General features: G+C 38.6%; 1 pseudogene; it reads right to left on the bottom strand.

Annotated features, from left to right (window-relative positions):
- The window catches only part of LOC125287212, a 128,849-nt pseudogene that overhangs the window by 57,668 nt on the left and 65,181 nt on the right, over positions 1–6,000 (bottom strand).

Genomic DNA, 6,000 nt, shown 5'->3' on the forward strand with positions numbered 1-6,000 from the left:
TGGCTGAGTGAGAGTGATTTGTGCCTTAAAATGTGTGTTCAGATTGGTGCCACCCTTGCCCGCTGTTCTGTGTCATAAAAACCTGTGCCATCCTGGCATTTGGGTTATTCCATGTCAATATTTTTCTGAGAATTTGTGTGTGTGTGTGTGTGCGTGTGTATATGTGTGTGTGTGTATGTGTCTGACCTTGTCCCACTGTCTCTCGCGGTCAAGGGTTATGACGATCATGGAGGGGTTGACCAGGTAGCCATCGCTGTTGAAGGAGAAGTCTGTGTACTCCCACGTCACATTCAACATGTGTCTGTCAAGCACACACACACACACACACACACACAGGTTCTTATTAACACATTTAGTAACACTGTTATAACAACAGATAAATGTTTTCTGCAACAATGTAACACATATATTAACACTGGTATTAACACATATATTAAAGGAACTGTATGTAAGAAATGTATTTCAATTAATCATAAAATGGCCCTGATATGTCACTAAACATTAAGAAATCATGTTCATTTCAAATACTTATATCACTGACAACAGTAGTCCGGCCAGGATATTGTCATTTAAAAAGTGAAGTTGCAGCCCTCAACTGATGTTGATGTTGTGTTTTGTCATGTCATGTTGTGTTTTGGCCTGATGCGCCACCCTCCACCTATCCACTAAACACAAAGTCAGTAGTGTTTTGGCATCCGGGTTGGCAACCTCGAGTCAGGGGGAGGGGGAGGGGATACACCGCTCTACAGTAATTTGAAAGTGATTGCAGTACCAGTTTTGGCCACAATCTTACATATGGTTCCTTTAACACTGGTATTAACACATATATTAACACTGGTATTAACACATATATTAACACATATATTAACACTGGTAATAACACATATATTAACACTGGTATTAACACATATATTAACAATGGTATTAATGCAGGTGATACACACACACACACTGGCATTGACTTCTGCACCATATCACACACACACACACACACAGGCAGTGACTTCTGCTCCATATCACACACACACACACACACACACACACACACACACACAGGCAGTGACTTCTGCTCCATATCACACACACACACACACACTGGCAGTCACTTTTACACTGTATCCAGGGCCGGTTCTGGAGGGGGGCCCTGTGCCTCTGTGCTGATCCTGCATTAAGTGCATTAGTAACACTTTATAATAAATACACACCATTCATCATTTGTTAAGTATTTGTAAACTATTAGTAAATGGTTTGTTTATCATTAGTAAAGCATTTGTACACAAAGTTATAAATGGTTTGTTCATAGTAAATAAGCCTATTTGTTTATACATTATTGTTAATACTTTATGCAATAATATTTTGTTGATTAAGTAATATTTTCATTATTTAACAGGAAGGTATATTATTATTATTATTATTATTATTATTATTATTATTATTATTAATCATATTAAAGAAGGTATACGGTTCTTGGCTTAACATTTGGACAGCAGACGATTTTGAGGATTTTGTTCCCCGGCCCAGAATGGCTTAGGACCGGCCCTGACCTGACACAAACATGCACACAAACACACATACACACACACACAAACACACACACACACACACACACATACACACACACACATATACACACACACCGCAGAGCTGATCTGGGAATTTGTGTAATGAAATGAACTTACAGCAAAAGGACATTAATTAATTCACACCCTATAATCCTCTTAGAACACAGACAGACAGGCTGTGTTTGTGTGTGTGTGTGTGAGAGAGAATGTGTGTGTGGAGGGGGTGCAAAGCCGATAACTTATAGGTTAAAAAATATCATCAAATAATGTTTGTGAGTAGAGACTACGGAATGACACCAGGACAGAGAACACACACACACACACACACGCACACACACATACACACACACACACACACACACACATACACACACACACACACACACACACACATACACACACACATACACACACAGTCTACAGGATGACAACAGGATAGAGAAGAACTTAATCTACACTGATATGAACGTTTCTTAATCTACACTGATATGTAAACTTAATCTACACTGATATCTAACCTTCTTAATCTACACTGATATCTAACCTTCTTAATCTACACTGATATGAACGTTTCTTAATCTACACTGATATGAATGTTTCTTAATCTACACTGATATGTAAACTTCTTAATCTACACTGATATCTAACCTTCTTAATCTACACTGATATGAACTTTTCTTAATCTACACTGATATGAATGTTTCTTAATCTACACTGATATGTAAACTTCTTAATCTACACTGATTTGAATGTTTCTTAATCTACACTGATATGTAAACTTAATCTACACTGATATCTAACCTTCTTAATCTACACTGATATCTAACCTTCTTAATCTACACTGATATGTAAACTTCTTAATCTACACTGATATCTAACCTTCTTAATCTACACTGATATGTAAACTTCTTAATCTACACTGATATCTAATCTTCTTAATCTACACTGATATGTTAACTTCTTAATCTACACTGATACTGTATGAACGTTTCTTAATCTACACTGATATGTAAACTTCTTAATCTACACTGATATGAACGTTTCTTAATCTACACTGATATGTAAACTTCTTAATCTACACTGATATGTAAACTTCTTAATCTACACTGATATGAACATTTCTTAATCTACACTGATATCTAACCTTCTTAATCTACACTGATATGTAAACTTCTTAATCTACACTGATATGAATGTTTCCTAATCTACACTGATATGTAAACTTCTTAATCTACACTGATATGAACGTTTCTTAATCTACACTGATATGTAAACTTAATCTACACTGATATGTAACCTTAATCTACACTGATATGTAAACTTCTTAATCTACACTGATATGTAACCTTAATCTACACTGATATGTAAACTTCTTAATCTACACTAATATCTAACCTTCTTAATCTACAAATCTACACTAATATCTAACCTTCTTAATCTACACTTGTTAGTGATGCTGCTCTGGCCTAAGTTCTTGTTTTTCCTGACATGTGCTTTTGTTTACCTTGAACTGTCATGTGATGTACCCATGTGGTTTTGTTTGAGTTTGCCATGCGCTTCTGAGTCTGTGCTAGATCGTGCCAGCTTGCTTCCTGTGCTGAGTCAATGTCACTGTAAGTATTTTTGAAGCCTACCTGTTCTGGACCTATTTGTGAATTCTGCAAGTTTTTGTTCTTACTTCTTGAAGCCTGCCTGTTCTGGACCTATGTTTTGAACTCTGCCTTGGATTATTTTTGCCCTGGATTTGGCATTTGCCTTTTTGCCTGCCTCTTGAGTTTGAAGACTGCAATTTGTGTTCCATGAGGAATTAATACCTGTGTCTTTCTCATTAAAAGAAAAGTTATCACTGATCTGAGCTGTCTGCGATTGGGTCCTTAAGAACTGAAAACCTAACAACACTGATATCTAACCTTCTTAATCTACACTGATATGAACGTTTCTTAATCTACACTGATATGAATGTTTCTTAACCTAAACTTAATACTTTTAATCACTTTTCTGTTTGCTCAGTTTTGGTTGTAGAATCTTCTAATTAATTTTGGATTTAGAATCTTCTGTTGAATCTTCTATTTAATTTTGGATTTAGAAACTTCTGTTTAATCTCGACGGGATACCCTTCCATCCAAGCGTCCTTGGCAAAGTCACATTTTCCAGACACCTACTGCTGGATATTGGATATTGGATAACTAACACACACACACACACAGAAACTTTTCCGAATGAATGCAGCATTCTTCTTTGCTGGTGGTGGGGAATAGTGTGGCGTCATGGATGAACAAGGCCCACAATTAGACTGAACACACACACACACACACACACACACACACACACACACACACACCCCACCCCAAGCCCCTGTGGGTTGTGTAGTAAATCTGGTTTCATCTATTAATCTGTAGTAATCGCATTACCAGTGAAAATGTCTTAATTACACTTAATCACCAGGTCATTAAAGAAAGACCTAATTAAAGCATGGAACCTGTGTGTGTGTGTGTGTGTGTGAGAGAGAGAGAGAGGGAGATCTGAATCAGTCATGACTGGATAAATTAAACAATAATAAGAGAGACAGCCATGAATCATTTTAACACCTCGCCCACACACACACACACACACACTCACACACACACACACACACACACACACACACACACATATAGGAAGTCAGTTACACACACACACACACACACACACAGACACACACACACACAAACGCACATACACACACACACACACACACATAGGAAGTCAGTTACACACACACACACACACACACACACACAGACACACACACACTCACAAACGCACATACACACACACACACACACACATAGGAAGTCAGTTACACACACACACACACATACACACTCAATCCAGTGAATTGGACATCTGTTCATGTTCCTTTTTCTATCTGTCCATTTATCAGTTCATCTGAATGTCTCTCTCTCTCTCTCCATATTAACAGTTCATCTGAATGTCTCTCTCTCTCTCTCCATTTATCAGTTCATCTGAATGTCTCTCTCTCTCTCTCCATTTATCAGTTCATCTGAATGTCTGTATCTCTCAATTTATCAGTTCATCTGAATGTCTCTCTCTCTCCATTTATCAGTTCATCTGAATGTCTGTATCTGTCCATTTATCAGTTCATCTGAATGTCTCTCTCTCTCAATTTATCAGTTAATCTGAATGCCTCTATCTGTCCATTCATCAGTTCATCTGAATGTATCTCTCCATTTATCAGTTCATCTGAATGTCTCTCTCTCTCTCCATTTATCAGTTCATCTGAATGTCTCTCTCTCTCTCTCATTTATCAGTTTGTGTTCCTGTCTGTAACTGTCCATTCATCCGTGTTAGTAGCCATGTTTTGCTTGTCATATGTGATCACTCTCTTGCTGCTCCCTCGAGTGGGAAATTGGAATACACACACACACACACACACACACACACACACACACACACACACTTGTTCAACTCAGGTCATCATCTCTTTTGATTGAAGTGATGATGTTTCAATACCGGTGGCATCATACTGATTTACTACCAACAACTCTGCCAGTAACACACACACACACACACACACATATGCTTGCACACACGCATGCACAGACACAGACACACACACACACACACACACAAACACACAACAACAAGACAGAGTGGCTTATCCTCAGCGATTCAGAGCCACCAGTCTGTGTATGTAACCTTGACTGCTGCCAGAACCTGACAGTCACTCCACAGTCATAAACACACACACACAAACACACACACTCAGATGCACGCACACACACTCAGATGCAGACACACACACACACACACACACACACACACACACTCACACACATACACATAAAACAACACAAACTGTACTTGCACACAGACTCCCTTGGTTGGGATGATTACATTTTTTTGGATTTGCAGTTTGTGTACGGGGTGTGTGTGAGTGTGTGTGTATGTTCGCTGTTTGTGTGTGTGTGTGTTCCCCAGATGGCACCAGATTGCTCTTTAGGGTTGGCTTGGCATGAGGGGGCATCATATCCATCTCAGTTTCCCTCAACTCTCAGGCTACGTCTACACGAAACTGCCGGGTGAATTTTCTCTTACCGCTTTCACACCTTTAACGACACCAGTAAAGAAAAAACTCGGCTAAATGTGCTGTAGTGCTTATGCCAGACCAGTCGATGGCGCCGGCCGTGCAGAGGCTTCCACGTTTTAATTTTATGCGGAATGGTAGAAGAAAACATTGTTGAAACAGTTTGTTGAGCAGTTGCATGAAATAAGGAGAATACAGACAATTCGGTTTTCAATTCAACTGTTAAACGAATAAAGTTCATTTTCAAGGTATGTGACTGCTATGTGAAATTTCAAAGGCTTAGCCTACTGGAGCACCACTGGAGAAAACACTAACATGCAGTAAGCTAATGTTTAACTAAGTTAAGCTAAC

This window comes from Alosa alosa, chromosome 22, assembly GCF_017589495.1.
Source record: "Alosa alosa isolate M-15738 ecotype Scorff River chromosome 22, AALO_Geno_1.1, whole genome shotgun sequence".
Lineage (NCBI taxonomy): Eukaryota > Metazoa > Chordata > Actinopteri > Clupeiformes > Clupeidae > Alosa > Alosa alosa.